General features: G+C 45.5%; 1 protein-coding gene across 1 annotated transcript in view; it reads left to right on the forward strand.

The window, feature by feature from the left end:
• Positions 1-8,747: 8,747 nt before the first annotated feature.
• SMIM1 (small integral membrane protein 1 (Vel blood group)) overlaps positions 8,748-19,991 on the forward strand; it is a 125,769-nt gene continuing 114,525 nt past the window's right edge. The window contains exon 1 of the mRNA XM_085608858.1: positions 8,748-9,323. The gene's annotated coding sequence lies outside the window, so the exon portion shown is untranslated. The remainder of the gene's footprint in view (positions 9,324-19,991) is intronic.

Raw genomic sequence — 19,991 nt, forward strand, 5'->3', positions numbered from 1 at the left:
TTTATGTTGGGGTTCTTCTTTCCTTTTCTTCCATCCTCTGAGAGAATGTCTGTCACAGCAGGCATGGCGCTGAAGCTGATTGACCCACAGGACAATACATGGGATGGCCAGAGTTCACACCTGGATTTAAAATGGTGAGTAAGCCTGTAGGCCTGTAGGGGAAAAAGGACATGTTCACTACTACTGATCACAACATGGTAAGCTGCCACCTCCACGCTCGTAATGCTTAACATTTGGTGAACGGTATAAACACAATGGGGTAACCCTGTGTCCCTCAGAGCCTGGGTAAGTATATAGAAGGCTACAGTGGGTCTGTCGGGGAGAACCAATTACATCGCTGCTAAGGAAAATTCTTATTGAACATCTTTTTTGTGATCAATATGTAAGAGAGTATCACACATGGGATAAATCACAGCAGGCAACAAAGCCAATCTAGGGACACAACAATATAGGGCAATGACTCAAAGTTGCTTGCAAAGATTGTTATTATTTGTTCCTTTTTGAATTTGTATCAAACATTTCAGAGATACTTCTTCAAAGGGCTGTCAAGATGAGGCGCAATTTTCAAGTGACAAGTATGTCAAAGTGACAATGGGTGCTCAGTGCTCGTGGTGCAGTGCATATATACAGGAGTGAAGCTATGTACAGGTATATACAAATTGAAGAATGGTCCGAACAAACACGGGAACAATATCTCTTGTGGTGGCAATACCGCTCAGTAGTATAAATCAAGAATTTGTTATGGCTGAGCCATATATTAGCGTTGACGTTTCGACCCTGACAATGCGTTAGTGATGTGTCATGGCGGGTCTTCTTCAGGACAAAAGGACAGCCCAACGAGTGGGAGGTATCCCTTGGCGTCCCTCATTGTGTGGGGGCTGCCAGACAGATCTGTACTTGTCAGGAAGACTCAGAGGGGTAGAATCTTGAATAAGAACGCTAAAGGAGTATTCGTATTGGAATCGTGGTGTTCAACAAACCAGGCGTGTGTCCTAGGACTAGTAGAATGATTTGTTAGTTATTCAAATGTACACATCCAGGCAAAAGTCCTTGGATACAAGCTCTTCTTCGGATTGCGTGTCTGTCTGTTTCAAACCTCCCCCCCTCAAGTAAAATGGATTTTAAAATGATTACTGATTTAAGTCATGTGAATTCCAGGTAACAGGTAATCCTGTACTAATGGGCTGAAGTTGTTCATGTCATCTGCACTATAGCCACCCGAGGGGTTGTTTCCAAAAGTCTGTTTTATTAACAACATCACCACCACCACCACCACCACCAATACCACCAATATCAATACCACCAATACCACCACCACTACCAATACACCACCACCAATACTACCAACACCACCAATACCACCACCACCAATACCACCACAAATAACAACACCACCACCACCAGTTCCACCACCAATACCACCACGTCCAATACATCACCATCAATACCAATACCACAACTCACAATACCACCACCAATAACATCACCACCAATACCACCACCTCCAATGTCACCACAACCAATACCACCACCAACACCACCACTAATACCACCACCACCAATACCACCACCACCAATCCAATGCCACCACCACCAATACCACCGTCAATACCAATACCACACTCCACCAATACCACCAACAACACCACCACCAATACCACCACCAATAATACCACCACCACCAATACCACCACCACCAATACTACCACCAATAACAAAACCACTGATTCCACCACCACCACAAATACCACCAACACCAATACCACCACCAACAATACCACCAATACCACCACCAATTTCGCCACCACAAATACCACCAGCACCACCAAAACCACCACCAATACCAGCACTACCAGCAATACCATCACCAATACACCACCACTAACGCCAATACCACCACCACCAATACCACTACCACCAATACCAATACTACCACCACCAATACCACCACCAATACCACCACCACCAATACCACCACCACCACCAATACAACCACCAATACCACCACCACCACCAATACGAATACCACCACCAATACCACCACCACCAATACCACCACCACCACAAATACCACCACCACCAATACCACCACCAATACCACCACCACTACCAATATCATCACCAATACCACCACCAATTCCACTAATACCAATACCACCATCAATACCAATACCACCAACACCTATACCACAAATACCATCACCAATACCACCACCACAACCTCCAATACCACTACCAATACCACCCCCACCAATACGAATACCACCACCAATACTACCAATACCATCACCATCAATACCACCACCACCAATACCAGCACCACCAATACCACCGCCATCACCAATACCACCACCACCAATACCACCACCACCACCAATACCACCACTAATACCATCACCACCAATTCCACCACCAATACCACCACCACCACCACCACCAATACCACCATCACCAACACCACCACCAATACCACTACCAATACCACCACCAGCACCAACAATACCACCACCAATACATCACCACCAATACATCACCACCACCAATACCACCACCACCACCAATACCACTACCAATATCACCACCACCAATACCACCACCAGCACCACCAATACCACCACCAATACCACCATCAATACCTATACCACCACCAATACCACCACCACCTATACCACCAATACCACCAGCAATACAACCACCACCAATACCACCACCAATGCCACCAACCCCAATAGCACAACCAATACCACCACCAATACCACCACCACCAATATCACCTCCATCAATACCACAAATACCAATACCACCATCACCAATCCAATACCACCACCACCAATACCAATACCACCACCAATACCACAACCACCACCAATACCAACACCATTACCACCACCACCAATAACACACACAAATGCCACCAATACCAGTATCACCACCACCAATACCACCACCACCACTACCAATACCACCACTACCAATACCATACCACCACCAATGCCACCACCACCAATACCACCACCAGTACTGCTAATACCAGCACCACCAATACCACCACAAATACCACCACCACCAATACAACCAATAACACCACCACAAATACCAATACCACCACCTCAGCGCCTCTCGCTCACTAGTAATAGTAGGGGCACTGTACGAAGACAGCTGCAGCCGAGATCATCCCTCCCTCACTCCCTCCATGCCTTAAAAAAACACCCCCGCACCGGGAGGTGAGGCCAGGGCCCTACTACAGCTGGAGTGCTTTTTACTAGGTCAAAGATAGCAATAACATTACGCAATGCCACACTGCACGCTCAAATCACGGAGAGGGCAGGAAATAGCCCCCTCCCGCTCTTTCTCCAGAGCTGCGACAGTGTAATCACAGAGCGAAAGGTGTTGGAGCGCTTTGTTAGTGTTTATAGCTCAGATCATATATAATTCTCACTTCACACTTTGTGTCTGTGTAATTTACAACACTTACACATCTTCTTCACTGTACTATTTATCACTACTTTGAAGACATCTCAGGCCGGTCTTTTCCTCTGATATTTACAATCTAACAAGCGATGGAGAAGGCCCTTTATTGCAATGCAACATGATTCTGGTGAAGTAAAAAAGGGAGTGAAAGAATTTCCTATAGGGAACACACAAGATGAGAGGGAAGGCATTTTCTCAGTCAGGCCAGCGGACCACTTGAGGTGTCAAGTTGAATTACCCCCAGAAGCGGTCCCCTATGTGGGAGTGCTCACGAGAGTTCCGATACTGGAAAAGGGCAAAAAGGAAGGGTTTTTTGAGCTTAAAAATAAAACTATGCATTGGCTTACCCTAAACAAGCACCTTCCCTTCAATGTCAATGGAGAGATATTGCATGTTCGACGACTCCCTTGGCTGGGACGTAGAGCTAAGGACATCGAGGGGGATTTAATTGTCATCAATTTTAGAGATCCTAGAGCTGTCATCCACATTCTTAATTACACATTAGGCAAAAGTAACGGCTCTATTACGCCTTGTGATCTGACATATTTTTACCCAAGATCCTCAGTTACCCATAAGATGCATTCCGGGGTTTTAGCTCGAACACAGATATAACTACCTGTACCACCTATACCCCTTGATAATCAGCGCACAACTTATGCACCAATTTCTGTGGCTTGTGAAAATGCATCCGATTGGGTCACTGTACCTTCTATGAGCCACAGAAATGGTTTTAGGAGGACAGATTTTCGGCCACCATTTACCCCGTTGGAAGTTGCAAATAGATTTGATGCCTTTTCAGGCTTTGATGATTGCGATTGACGGGGGGGTTCCTTATCAATAAGCCCACCACTATGGAGCTTCAGGACGAGATTATTGAGTCAATTTCTCTGGTGCAAACTTTTTCACCAGAACAATCTACTCATCCTGTAATTGCTCCTTCTTTTTCCTTTGACCAGCATGTATCGTCCTATAAGCATGTATCTGCACCAGAAGCTGGCTCTGCCATGACTAACGACCTCTTTGGTTCCTTCACAATGATCCAACTAGTCGAGATCTAACGACTACCCACGTCAAAATCCTTTCTTTGAATGTGGCAGGACTTAAGAGCAAATTACCCATTCCTGAGTGGGGCTCTTTTATGGCCCTTCACGATATTTGTATGCTACAAGAAACCTGGGCACTAAAAAATAGTTCAGCCCAGGGATTTGCTACATTTGACATTTTGGCCAATAAGGGCGAGAGGGGTAGACCTGCGGGGGGATTGTCCATATGGGTTGGCACGCACTTGGGAGTCAAGGCAACACAAATTAGTACTAATTCGCCGGACGTTCAGTGCGTATTGTTATCTACACCAAATGGGTCAAATATCGCCCTGTTTAATGTATATTCAAGACCAGTTAGGCGGGGCCTTGTGTCAGAGGCTATTGAAACTTTGTTGACCCTTATTCAGTCAATGGACCCTTCTAATGTGTTAATTCTGGGTGGTGATTTCAACTGTCATTTCGAGCCACTCATGGATTCAAATATGGGTGGCTCGGATGACGTTGATTCACTGTGGGCTATCCCTCAACCATTGACTTCTCGGGTCAAGGCTTGGACCCCTTTAGTTTTACAATTGCAGTCATTTGAGCTTACAACCTCATTACGAGCCTGTAATGGGAGGGTCGAGCCAGACAGACCAGGGAAAGCAACATTTTATCGGCTTAATCAGTCCTCATTAATTGATTACATTTTCTTGGAGGCTAGGCATTGGGATAGGGTGCATGAGTTCAGAGTTATTGAAAGAAGTGACAGTGATCATAATGCCCTGGTACTCTCACTCAAGATGGGGAGCTTCGGGCTTAAATGCCAAATTTCGGATGATCATTCTGCCACTGTGCCTTTAATCATAACAAACTGTAGGCGCAGAGTTAAATGGCCAGATTTCCAGATGTCCGCTAGCAAGCTTGCTGCCTTATATAAGACTATTATCCCATTTATTGAGGAAATGGGGAAATTTGGTCACTTAGGCAGGGCATCTGAAATTCATATCAACTTGGTAGCAGCAATCAAAGATATTCTCTGTCCTGAGAGAAGGGTTACTCGCCCACAGACTACGCCTCTCCAGTGGTACAATGCTTTATGCCGGGCTACTAGAAAGGCACTCTTTAGAGCTTTAAAAACCAACAATAGGGAAGCCGTTAAGGCGCAGCGTTCTGCGTACAAAAAGGCACTTAGTGACGCAAAAAAGGAATGGGAAGTTGCTAAATGGGAGAATCTGGGTTCTGCACTTGATAATAATTCCAAATTATTTTGGTCCATAGTAGCAACTGGACTCAGTGGGCATACCCCGGTTCTTGCCCCCAACATCGCCCCTTCTGTTTGGCAAAGCCACTTTTGTGCCCTTTATGGCACTTCTGAGTCTGGTGGTATGGTTGTTAATACCATTGAATCTCAGCAATCCCTTAGTGCGAGTGGTACTGAAGAGTATGTACGGCCAATTGCCGTCCGCCCATGCCTTTCCACAGATGAATTAATCACCTTGCGTGAGGTAGAGATTGCATTAGGAAACTTGCTCCCAAACAAGGCTCCTGGCTTGGATAAACTGCCAGGGGATCTGTTTGGGACGCAACCAAAAATCTGGGCCCCCTATTTAGTCACCTTATTTAATGGCATCCTGCAGGGGGACGATCTCCCGCCCACTTGGTTAGGAGCAGAAATTGTGCCGATCCTAAAAAAGGGCTGTCCTTTAACCCCTTCAAATTATAGACCCATCAGCTTAATTGACACATCACAAAAGCTGATGGGGAGGGTTATCCTTGATAGGATCCTTGGGTGGATCGAGGAAAAGGGGATACTTTCCACACTCCAGGCAGGATTTAGGTCTGGCACTTCTACTCTGGACCAGATATTTCGCCTGCAGGTCCTGTACTGGAAAACAGCTAAGGTGGAGGGTGGCAGCCTCTACCTTGTGTTCGTGGACCTGCGGGCTGCCTTCGATCTGGTCCCACGTGGGAAACTCTGGAGAGTGCTTGTGGATATGGGTCTTCCGCCCTATTTGTTAGCTATTCTCTCGAGGTTACACCAAAATACTTTTGCGCAGGTAAGGTGTGGAAGGTATGGTGAACTCACAGATCAATTTCCCGCTTTAAAAGGAGTTCGCCAAGGGTGCGTTCTGGCACCTACCCATTTCAGCCTTTATATCAATGGCCTCATAAAACACTTGAATGGTGTGATTAATAATGACGCCCCTAGACTGGCTACAGGTAGAGTGCCCGCTCTGATGTTCGCGGACGACACACTTTTGTTGTCCAGAACATCATCGGGCATTCAAAATACTCTTGATGGTTTTGTAGAGTTCTGCCATCTCCGGGGGTTGGAAATCAATATAGGAAAAACAAAGTTCATGATTTTCAACCCCCCTAAGCGCACACGTCCTAATCCAGTACTTTATTGTAGCCCCCTGGAAAGGGTTAAAACATTTATCTATTTGGGCATTACCCTTAAAGAGAAATTTGATTGGCATAAGCAGATTGCTAGATCCACGCTTAGGCTCACTCAGTTAGCGGGGGGACTAAGCAAAGTTTTTAAGGAATCCACCTTCAGGCCAGTCTCCCCCGCACTTAAAATATATAGCCACCAAGCAAGAACGGCAGCAACTTACGGGGCTGAACTCTGGGGGCACAAGCAGACCTTGGATCTTAAAAGGGTGGAGCAGTCTTTTGTCAGAAATGTAATTGGTCTACCGCCTAGTACGCCTTTGATCCCTCTCAGATTCGATCTTGGGTTGATTCCAATTGAGGAGATCATAAGCGCTAGACCAATTATGTACTGGAAGAGGTTGTGGTCTGTTTCAGAATTGGCTGACTATAGAGTAGAATTTTCTGAGATTTGGCCTATTCTTAGACATAAAGCGATCCCTTGGCTTCAGCATATCAGTACAGCTTGTACTCGGCTTGGCTTCTCCGGACTATGGGATAGTCCGGAGACTAATTGCATTGGGATATCTAAGAATATACTCCTTTCTCATATTCATATGCTAAACCATCAGATGTTAATGAGCTCTACATCATTAGGTAGGCTGTCATCTGAGTTCCTCTTAATAAAAACAGAGCCCAAGGCCGAGGAATTCATGGATTTAATTGAACCTCCAGCTGCCCGTAAACTGTATATCCAGCTAAGACACGGCACCCTTCCCATAAGGTCTTTCACTTCTAAATGGACCAAATCGAACACTGTAGCTTGCCCTGCATGCACCTACAATATTGAGAATATCTCTCATGTTTCGTTTTTCTGTCCTGCCTATTCTGCACTTAGAAAACGTTGGTTGATCCCTATTTGCAGGAACTTGGGATTCCTGCATTTTACACAGGCTTGCAGGATATTGACTTACGATACCCATCCTCCTATTGGGCCCGATTCACAGAACTAACTTAAGACAAAATCCTAAACTTACTACCATTTTGGTATTCACAGAAGGCACTTACTCATTTTGGTATTCACAGAAGGCACTTACTCATTTCGGTATTCACAGAAGTTAGGACTCCTAACTTTAGGACTCCTAAATGCCTTCTGTGAATACCGAAAGTCTTAAAATTAGGATTTTTCTCAATTTAGTACTAAATTGAGAAAAATCCTAATTTTAAGACTTTCGGTATTCACAGAAGGCATTTAGGAGTCCTAAAGTTAGGACTCCTAACTTCTGTGAATACCGAAATGAGTAAGTGCCTTCTGTGAATACCAAAATGAGTAAGTGCCTTCTGTGAATACCAAAATGGTAGTAAGTTTAGGATTTTGTCTTAAGTTAGTTCTGTGAATCGGGCCCTCTGTGTTTGCGGTTTCTCGCTTCCTGTTGTATATGTGGCGTAGTAGGCAGAACTTTTTAACTTAACTGTTGTATTTATTGCTTTATTTTTTTTAATGTTTTTTGTAATTTTTATGGTCTGTTGACCGAAATAAAGTTATTACAACAACAACAGCAATGCAATAGGTATCGCATTTGCGAGAGTTGTAAATGGGATTGCCTTTTATTTATGTTTTAAAAACCAAAACATAAATAAATGGCATTGTCATTTACAATGCCAATAGCTCAAACTGGCATGAATGCGAGACCTATTGCATTAAAAATGCTTGCTTTAATCCAGCCCCAATTTGTAGAGTTCTTATTACCTCTGTTTCTGATCACTTGTTGCATTCACGTTATTGGGTGTATTTCAGGAAATATGCTATGGCCTCCCTGTAGCTGGAGGAGGGAGGGGTTGAGGAGGGGTCTCCTGGCAGTGGGAGGCCTGGGCGCTGTCTTCCTCCCCGCGCAATGGGTGCCACTGCATGGAATTAACCCCTTGTGCTCGGTAGCCAGCCGTACCTCGCCGTGCAGAGACTGTTTTCCTAAATTAGACCCTGGCCTTCCCTCTCGCCGCTACAAGTCCATATAACTCATAAAATAGCAGGCAGGCTCGTTTCTGCTCCAGTGACTTTCTTAGCCGGGTCACCGCACGTGGAGCCAGCCCAGCTGCAGATGGCAGCTCAATCCTCCCGTGAAAGGAAGGCCCGAGTTGGTGAACCTTCCACCCCCCTCCTCCTCCGCCTCTTCCCGCTTTGGAACAAAACACAGCTCTCCGGATCCCGAGACTCAATTCGGCCGAAGGAGCGAGCGAGAGATTTCCTCTTCCAGGCAGCAATAAGCGATTTGGCAGGCACCCAGCGCAGTTGGATCCGGTCCACCAAGTTGACGGGGAATTTTCGATACATGTAAACGTAGCACTTTTCAAGAAACCAGGGCCCGCATTAATCGCCAGGGGAACTGGACACAAACAGCACAGACGTAGAAAATAAAAGACGCGCTCGCTCCGGGACCACCCAACACTTCAGCGGTGAGTTACTTCATAATCTGTTAGTGTGAGGGGGGGAGGTGCGGTGCTGGTGCCAGGAAGCCCAGCAGGTCCAACAGTTAGCGCTGAAGAGCTTGAAAGTAGAGTAGCGTTAGCAAGAAAGATCGACTTGCACCCTGCATACCCCAATGCCTGCGTCCTCAGCTATTCCACGGGAACACGTACCAGTTATGTAGTGTCTGCAGCCGTGGTTTTAGAGCTGTGGTCTGGGAACATTTGAATCAGTTAGAAATGGCACTTCCTAACCCCAAATGTTCATTATTGGCTATATAAACAAGCATTGACAAAGTTAACAGTTCGGACTGTTGTACATTCGGAACTCGGAAAATTTTATCAAACGTCGCAAACGCACACAGAACAGGTACAGCGAAGCCAGCAGCGGTGCAAGCTTCCTACCCACGGAAAAGGTTCGGCAGAAGGAAGTGGAGTAAGCTTGCTTTACGCGCAGATAGGCACAGCCGAAGTACACGTAGTGCAAACATCAGATACAACCACAACAGACGAGTTGTGGCACGGGCAGCAGCACTACAAACTTACCTCATCCACAAAGCAAGCTTCCCTCAGGCGCACTGAACAGGTGCAGCTGTCCGCGGTGCAAGCTTCTCTTACGTACACATAAGAGTGTACAAGACAGGAAGTTCACAGAGAGAGCAGTTGCAGAGCCAGCCAGGGGTCTGGCTTGACTCTAACAGCCAAAACACGAGCCCAGTCATAAAAGGTTATGCATGTAACATATACTGCAAAAGTCTTGTAAAAACGCGATAAAGACTTTCAGATTATAATTTTTATTCTAGGAGCGAACCAAGAGATGTCAGTGTATCATGTGCACTGTATACATGGCCGCCGATGTTATACGTCGAACAACATTATCTATTACGCCACACGCGTGTGTTTTTTAAAATATATAGCATGCTTCCAAGTTTCAAGTTTAAGTTTATTGTTTAGTTATTTAAAACCTTAACAATTGTGGCAAAGAAAAGCGATCGCAACTACATTTATCAGATTGAACAGATTACTTTGAATTGAATTCACATGATCCTGATCGGTTTTAACTAAATAGTTAGTTGCTAATCCTTAGCAACACCTAATACTTCACAACCAATTGTAAAACCTATTAAACCTTATTTAAACCTGAAAACAATCTGAAGCTTTCTTCTGCGAAGGAGACAAAATCATTTGCAATACGAGACATTCCCACCGTCTGAATATTGCATGGTGCATGGGAGTAATGTTGGAGATACATTGTGCTAAAGTGCCTATGTGCGTTAAATAACTCATCCTGCTGTTTCAATGTTCTTGGTTGAGTACTTTCTTGCCCTTACAAAACGTTTTAAAATACACAGTCAGTCATAAAGCCTTATTTACGGGAGAGGGTGTGGCCTAACGGCTAGAGCGGTGGACCACGAAGCTGGGGAACTTGGTTCGAGGCTCAGCAGGGAGGATCAACACCAGCGATTCTGGGCAAATCACTTAATCTCCACGTGCCTAGCAAAAAAACACAAACAAAATGAGTGCTTGTGTAATACCTTCGGGTCTAGTCGCGCTATATAAAACTAAAAAAAAAAAACAGTTAAACCCTTTTGAGACACTCGGGCTAACCAGGTACGAACGAATCAGCAGTACTAGACCCTGGGTCCACCTAGTTCTTACATTTGGGCCGGGCAAAAGATGTATGACCTCTCTGGGGAGCTGTGGCTTTTCTTGATAAAGCTGGTACTTCAATGCCCTCACGTATTTGGCACATCGCCCCAGAACCCTTGGTGACCTGCTAATATTAAAGCAAATAAAGGAAGCCTGTGTGCAAGTCCGTGCTCCCTCGGGCAAAAGTCTCTTGTTTTAGTAAAAGTCTCTGTTGCAGATCTAGAACGGAGCAACAACACAACTAATGAGCCACGATTCTTGCCTTTTGTGGCATAACCTGCAGGCGCTGACGGTGCCCAGTCCAGGCCACCGTGGATTAAAGTCCTGAATAGGGAGAGTGAGTAGTCTCATGTGAAGTATCTGATCCAAGAGGAAAACCGCTATCTTACATCTACTGTTAAGGGCAGGAGCCATGAGGCATATGGCTGCCTTCCTATACAAAACGTCACTGGAAGATAGGGTGGGTAGATCCCTGCTAGACAGGCGTGGGAGGAGGCTTTAAGAGCCCCCTTAGAGGACGCGGTTTGGAATGCAAGGTGTTTGTAATGCCTGGTTTAGATTGACACATTTCAACTATCTGCACCGTACATACCTAGCACCGATTAAACTTAGAAGGATGTATGTGGGGAGAGGGGCAGTGTGTCCCAGGTGCCGGGGGACGGTGCATCGTTTCTCCTTATGCATGGGAATGCCGGGTGGTCCTGCAATATTGGCAGAATGTGGTAGAACGAATGAGGGAGGTGACCGGTCTGATCCAAGCAGCTACCCTGCAGGTTTGCCTATTGGGTATAGTTAAGAAACCAAGGAAGGGTAAGATAACGTTGGAAATTCCTGCAGTTGGCGTTGGCAAAGCGGAGAGTGGCCATTGGATGGATGAGTCAGAGAACGCCATCCTTACAGCTATGGCACAAAGACATGATGGAATGGGCATAGACGGAGGAAGTGTACATGAAGAGGACCCGTAGAGATGATAGGCTGGAGGAGGATTTGACAGAGTGGGCGGCTCTCATGGGTAGCATTTCTCAGGATTCAGGGGAGAATGGAGCTGCAGCTGAGGAAGGAGACAGCTCACAGGGAAAGGGACACCCAAGAGGTATAGCCCAGCATACTCAGACATGTGTCTTACGGAGGGTGCATTGATCATCAATAGGTTGAGAACCGTGGCGGGTTGGGAATCAATCGTAATGTGGCCCAACACTAGGGTCAATTAGGAAAATATACAGCTCCCAAAAGGACCAGAAGGAAGCCTGTTGGGGGGGTTGTGACTGGCACTGTACTTCATGTTGGGACGAAAGCCTTGTTTTTCCTTTCTGTTATGTGTCTATGATTATACAATGCAAGCTTTTGTAGAAGAAATGTGATGCACAGATGGGTACATATCACTTGACATTTTAATTCGATTATCAAGAAAAAGCTGTGTAAACAGAAATGTAATAAAAAGATTGCAAAAATAAAAGTATCTGAGCCCTGGTCGCTGCATTAACTGAATCCAAAAGGTAGGGTTGTGGTTTCCCCACTTGAACATGCGTCCTAAATCAAATTTCTCAGGCCCACTGAAGTGATTTCCATGGGATCCCACAGGTTGGATAAGAGCTGAAGCTGGTGTTTGTACCCTGGTTTCCTAGTTGCACTGTTCAGCTATTGGATATTTCCTTCTTGTTTCCCTTCACCGACAGTGTAAAATGATTACTCTTCAATTATTTCAAAGCTAAATTACAGCGCTATGTTGAATAAATATATAGGAAATATCACAACATCTTTCTTGAACAACGTTCAGCGTAAGAGAATGCAGGACAATCTTTTTATGTTAATATCCTTGACTTCTCCTGATCTAGTAGTAACAATCATTGGCCGAGCCAATAGGTCTCACATATGCAAGAGCTATTGGCTTTGCCAATATGTTTTAGCAATGTTGTACACCAGCGTGACTGCTGTTCATCATGACTAAAAGTTAGTGGGGAAAAGGAGAGTAGAATGTCATAAAGTGGAGTGGAGAGTTATAGAGTGGCGTAGAGAGTCGTGGAGTGGTGTAGTGTGGCGTTGATTTGAGTGGCTTTGAGTGGAGGGAGTAGAGTGTCGTGGAGTAGAAGGGCATAAATTGGAGAAGAGTTGAGTGGTGTATAGTGGAGAAGAGTGTCAGAGTGGAGAAGAGTGTTGTGGAGTGGAGTGGCATAAAGTGTTGTGGAGTGGTATAGGGCAGACTGGAGTGGCAAAGAGGGTTTTTCATAGAGTGTAGTAGAGTAGAGTGACGCTGAGCGGAGTAGATAGTAGTAAAGTGGAGTGGTATAGAGTGGAGTTGTGTAGTTGAGTGGAATGGTGTAGAGTGTTGTAGAGTTGAGTGCCATATAGTAGAGAGGAATGGTATAGATTGTAAGAGTGTAGTGGCTTAGAGTGGAATGGAGTGGCACAGAGTGGAGTGGAGTAGTGTGTCACAGAATAGACTGAAGTAAAGTGGCATAGAGGGAGTTGCGTAGAGTGTCGTAGAGTGGAGTAGTGTCATAGAGTTTTGTAGAGTGGAGTGGCATAGAGTGGAGTAAAGATTAATGGTTAGAGTGCCATATTGTGGAGAGTAGTGTCATTGAGTGGACTGTCGTAGAGTGGACTAAAGTGAAGTGGCATAAAGTACAGTGGGGAAGAGTTGATTGGCATAGAATACATTGGTTTTGAGTAAAGTAGTATTGATTACAGTGACGTAAAGTAGAGTGGAGCAGAGTAGATTGCAGAGGCATAGAGATCAATGGCGTAGAGTGTATTGGCGCAGAGTGGAGTAGAGTGGTGTAGAGTGCAGTGGCATAGAGTGCAGTGCGTTAGAGTACACTGTTTCAGAGTAGAGTGGCGTTGACTGGAGTTGTGTAGGTTAGAGTGGAGTGGTGCAGGGTAGAGTGTAGAGTGGCGTAGATGGCAGTGGTCTAGAGTAGATTGGTGTAGAGTGCAGAGGCATGGAATGCAGTGGTGCAGAATAGATTAGAGAGGCATGGAGTGATGCAGAGTAGAGTGGTGTAGAGTGTAGTGGCATAGAGTTTATTGGTGTAGAGTGTAGTAGAGTGCCGTAGAGTTGAGTGGTGCTGAGTAGAGTGCAGTATCAAAGAGTGCAGTGGCATAAAGTCGAGTGTCAGTGAGTTCAGTGGTGGAGAGTGTAGTCCTGCAGAGTAGTGTCATAGAATGCAGTGTTGTAGAGTGCAGTTGCGCAAAGTTTTGCAGAGTAGAGTATAATGGCATACAGTGCAGCGGTGCAGAGTAGATTGGTGAAGGGTGCAGCAACATAGAGTAGAGTGGTTTAGAGTGCAGTGTCGTGGAGTGCAGTGATGCATCACAGATTAGAGTGACATAGAGTGGAGTGATGCGAGTAGAGTGGCGTAGAGTGTATTGACTTTGAATAAAGTGGTGTAGAATGCAATGGCTTAGAGAGCAGTGGAGTGGTGTAGAGTGCAGTTGCGTAGCGTGAACTGGCATAGAGTGGAATGGCGCAGAGCGGGTTAGAGTGGCAAAGAGTGCAGTGGAGTATAGTAGATTGTTTCAGAGTAGAGTGAAATGGAGTAGAGCACACTGGCATAGAGTAGAGTGTCGTAGAGTGCAGTGTCATAGATTGCAGTGGTGCAGAGTAGATTATAGTGGTTTAGAGTGGATTGGCGTACAGTGCAGTGATGAAGAGTGCAGTGGTGCAGAGTAGTGTGGGATAAAGTTCATTGGCATAGAGAAGAGTGGTGTAGAGTAGAGAGGCATTGAGTGGAGTGGCATAGTGTGGAGTTTTGAAGAGTAAGCTTTAGTGACGTGGAGTGGAGTGGTGTAGTGTGGAGTGGTGCAGATTATAGTGCAGTGACACAGTGTGGAGTGGCATAGTGTGTAGTGGTGCAGAGGAGAGTGCATTGGGGTAAAGGGGAGTATGCATGGTGTGGCAGGGCACTGCTATTACAGACAGCACATCTTCAATTGAAATGACCATTACATTTGCACAAGCATACAGTTTGTAACTGTTGGCTTTCCATATTTTGAAACATCTGCACAGTTCATTTACAGACACTTACATATTGTTTTGTGTTAGAAACAAATATAGCATTGTACAGCACACCCTAGTAGCCAGCATGATTGTTATATAAATCCTTTCACTTTGAGGCCAGAGAAAGAAAAGTAAACACCAAGCTCCCTGGAAGACAGAGCCTTACACTTGAATGCACAGCAAATGTGACAAGATAAGAACAAGATTTAAAGGCCTGTTTACTGAAATTCATTACTGGCGTAAGGATGCAGTAAATAGGCATTGGGCATGGGAAGGTAGGAACTCAAGCTGGGCAGCTTTAAACAAATACAGCCAGCAAGTAGAAAGCAAGCAATTGTGAACCACAAAGCCATAGGTAGGTAATGGGAAGAAGCATTCTCAGGGAAGCTTTCTGAATGTCCACAAGGTGATGTTGGCAAACCAGATGGCTGTGCTGTCTGCTAGGTGAAGAGAGTCAGCACCTTAGTGATGGTAACTACATTGATTAGCAGAACTAAAAGGACTCTGACCTCCCGCAGGTCTTCAGTGTGGCAGGCACATATAAGTTGCAGCTCAGCATGTCTCCCAGATACATACAGCAAATGAGCATGGGCAAAGCTGATAGGTTGCGCCTATGCAAAATTTATTGGCTTTGTAATTTATTTTTAGTTATGTTGTATGATATGTTATGATTTTGTAAGGCCTGTCATGATATTGTATGGCATTTTATTGTATGGCCCGTAATAGTATGGTATAGTTTGATATGGTGATAAGTATAGTATGTAATGGCCTGTCAATGTTTAGTATGGTATGAAATGGCCTGCTATTGTATATAATAGCATGCTAAAATATGGTATGGTATGGCATGACCTGTCATATGGTATGGTATGACCTGTCATTGTATAGTATACTGCAGTATGTTATGGAATGGCCTGTAATGGATCATATGGTATGATAAAGTATGGTATGCCTTGTTATTGTATAGTATGGCATTAGAAATTGGTTTTCTGGTTGGTTGAGGAGTGCACCCTGTTCAAGTAGGAACCACAATCCTAGTCAGGGTAAGTCAGATTCCCCCCCAAATGTACCGGTGTTCACGCTCTGGTAGCTTGGCACATAGCAGTCAGGTTTAACTTAGGATTGTGAGAAGTTGGCCTGGCATATGCTGGTCACTAGTTATAGTGGCCACCATTGCACCAGTCCAAATCGACTCTTATGGTAGATAGGTTTAAGACAACCTTTTAAAGAGTCTCTGAGGAATGTAAAGCAGCTTGTTTTACCTTATAATCTCTTGAATTACTAAATGAAAGGACACCACACAGGTATATATATCAAATATATATGTATTTATTTCTAGACACACTCTACTAATCTCTTTATGAGATTAGAAGACAAGTACACATTCAAATGTCAACAGTTCTCAATAAATTAAGCACAAATATGGCTGGAGCCCTAGGGGCGTACCAGACCATATGCTAAAAAAATGGGTTAACAAACACGACTTGCAAAATGACAAAGCCTAGGGCCTTGGGAATCGCTGGGGCTTTACTACTGCAGTGTTAGCAGGTAAGTAATCAGCCCACGGGAGACGCGTGCAGTGTCTAAACACAGCCGCGGGTTTCCTATTGGTTTCAATGGGGCAAGTCGCGGTTTGTATTTTAAAGTTTTAGGGCACTTCTGGGAAGTCAACAAGCAAGCCACTTACAAGGTAAGTATTTTGAGGGCCAACACACACTTGGGCACCTGAGTGCACGAGTTACCTCACCCAGGGAAGCCGGGTGCATAGGTGTCTTTTGGTGTCGGGTCGAGATGCTGTTTTCAATGGAGATCACTGAAGACTTGCTGCTTGTGACGACTGGAGAGGCGCCCGCTGGAATCCGAAGGGAGATTGAAGATGGAGAAGACCTGAAAATTGAGGGCACAGTGTTCAAGGTCACTTGCCAGTGACCGGTGGCCAGCAAGATGGATGACCACCGATGTCGCGTCAATTCAGGCTGTTGATGGAGTTTTGTCTCTTTGCTCACGAGGTACGGAGTGATCGACGATGACCAGCAGCTGGATTTGGAGGGTCCCACAACGTCTGCAGCTGATGGAGGTGTCGGCAACCGGATTGGAGCCAACAAGCCTTGGCAACTGCAAGTCTCGTGTAGACTGAAGATTGACGATGATGCAGACCAGCAAGGTCTGATGGACTTACCCAGCGAAGGTAAGTGAGGGCAGAACTGGAGCAACCAGGAGAGCCCTTGAAGTTGATTAGAAAGTCTTCGGGGGAGTCACTAGCCAACAGGCAGGTAACCGCGAAGATGCCTTCACAGGAAAAACCTCACAGGAGCCCACGGCCACTTGGGGCGAGGTAGGCAGCTGATTTTTGGTACAAGACCTGCTGGGGACTTGGGCCACAAATGGTCCAATGCACAACTTATAGATTGTTGTTTAGGGTTTGCACTCGACAATAGTGCACGGTCCCCGGGTATTGCTGTTTCTCGTCACTCGTGGGGTCCACTCGCCGCAGCTTCACTGGGGACTCACAGGGGCCGTCGAGAAGTCAGGAAATCCACTTCCGGGGCAACAGGGACTTCAAACTCCGGCGGGAGCGGCAAAGTTTGCAACCATTGATTCAAGTTACTGGTGCCTGCCAAGCAGCGGAGTCACTCCTTGACTCCAAGGGAGATTCTTCTGTCTTCCAAAGGTAGTGGAATGTTGAAGGGCCAGGATTCTTCTTTGTAGAGCGTCGTCCAGGGTTATCTGTATTGCATTGGCAATGCTTGGTATCTTATAGTGAAGATAGGGGAGGGACTAGCTCTATGAGCACTCCTCTAGGAGGGTCAGGGTAGTGGGTGGTTACACCCACTTCCCTTTGTCCAGTTTCGCACCAGAGCAGGGGCAGGTAGCCCCTGAACCGGTTTGAGCTGGCATATGCACATAGGAGCCTACTGCTCCCCCAGTGCAGGACTTCAAAGCACTCTAAGAGTGTACCCACCCAGCTCCAATACACTAAATCCTGTCTGGGAGGTGGTAACACCTCCCTGTGACAGGATGCCTTTTGTTGGGCTTCCTCCACTGCGAGTTTCGGTCAGCAGCAGGAGGGCAGCCCAGTGTCTGTGCTGGTGGCATCCATTTTGTGATGCCAGGGCTCTATGAGATTTCTACCGTTTAGTACAGTGGGTACATGTCATCCCCTCTAGAAGGATGGGATCATACTACCACACCAGTTACTGCTGTGGGGGTATGATTCCAAGTTGTTTGACACCAAACACGACATGTTTTGATGCAGTCATTCCAAAGTTAGCATTTACCGCGAGGTTATAATGCACTTAAGAGTATATGGTTTAACCGCATCCACAAACAGCAGCAGAGAATAGACTCTGCCAGCTGCAGAGGGGTCCTGCTCATGCAGAAGCACCCCCTCACATAGTAAACCAAGCACCCTGCCCTCAGGATTGATAGGGCCTGCTATAGGGGTGGCTGATAGGTTTATATGTGTGTGTATGGTGAGATATAGGAACCTATACCTCAGTGAGGAGTGCTAACACTACCTCACACAGGCCTGTGGTGTCAGATTGAGAATGCTTCCCAGGGTATTATGCCACTCCTGGGAGGCCTGTGGAGTACCAATGCCCTAGGTACCTAAGGTACCATATACTAGGGGCTCATAAGGTACCACAGTATCCAATCACTAGTGCATCTAATATGCACACCAAGTTGTTTAGAGAGATCAGTGAGGCTGGGGCCCTGATTAGCAGGGATCCAGCCAGACTATAGCCAGAAACCAGTGTAAACATCAGAAAAAAAGTGGGGGCAACATAAGTGCAGATCCTACTCTCCTACAAGGATGCAATGTGTTAAGTATTTGTGCAACACTTCAAGCAGTAAAACAGTGAAAACATCACACAAAGCGATACCACACCTAGATATAAAAATAGAGCTCAATTTATTGAACAAAACAAGACATAAAGAACAAAAATCCCAAAAGTATAACCGGAGATATGAATTTTTAAAGAATAAACTGAAATGTACTGCTTAAAGCATAACGAGCCCCTCGGGGCTATTAGATAGGGTCAAATTCAAAAGTTCAGCCGGACCGAAATGGAGCGCGGGTGGAGTATAGGGATCAGTTTTGACCCGTTCAAACAGTAGCTTGGCTCACTGTTGTGTTGATGCCGAGAGGACAAGATGCTTGGAGCAAAGGAAGCGATGCATCAGTGTTGGTCCTTAGGATGTAGGCTCAGATATGTGTCGGAAATGGAAGAGATGCACAGCGCTATCGGCGATGCGATTGCCTCGATGCTCGCAGCAGCTTTGATGGAGATGCAGTGTCCTTGATCCTCACAGCATCTGTGATGCATCGGCGTTGATGAAGATGCGCCGGTTCCAAGCGGTGCAACGATGTTAATGTGTGGATTTTGGCAGTTGCGGCACTTTATACCTACTTCCAAGGGAGCAGGACTAGATTGGCTCATTTTTGCAGGGCAAGACATTCAGATGGCAGAGCCCAGGTGCTGTAGATAGATGAGTTGGAAATTCCTGATGTCCCTGATACTTTAGGGGCTTAAAAGTAAATTAACAATGCAATTGTGGACAAACCAACGTTACCATATTTATAGCAGAGAACGATTGCACTTTGGCACTAGTTAGCAGTGGTAAAGTGCCCAGGGTCCTAAAGCCAGCAAAAACAAAGTCAGCAAAAACAGGAGATCTGAAGGCAAAAAGTCAGAGGGAACCACATCAAGGATGCCAGGTCTAACATATGATATGGCATGTTATGATATGGGCTGTTTTTAAATAAAGTATAGTATGTTATGGTATAGCATATCTTTGTATAGTTTGGTATGTTATAGGCTGTCATTGCATAGTATGGTATGATAATGTATGATATGCCTTGGTATTGTGTAATATCGTAGGGTATGTTATGGCCTGGCCTAATATATAGCATGGTATGTTATGTTATGGCTTGTCTTTGTATAGTATTGTATGGAATGGCCTGGTATTGTATAGTATGGTATGGTAAAAGAAAGACATGTTTACATTATATT

This window comes from Triturus cristatus, chromosome 1_2, assembly GCF_964204655.1.
Source record: "Triturus cristatus chromosome 1_2, aTriCri1.1, whole genome shotgun sequence".
Taxonomy (NCBI): Eukaryota; Metazoa; Chordata; class Amphibia; order Caudata; family Salamandridae; genus Triturus; species Triturus cristatus.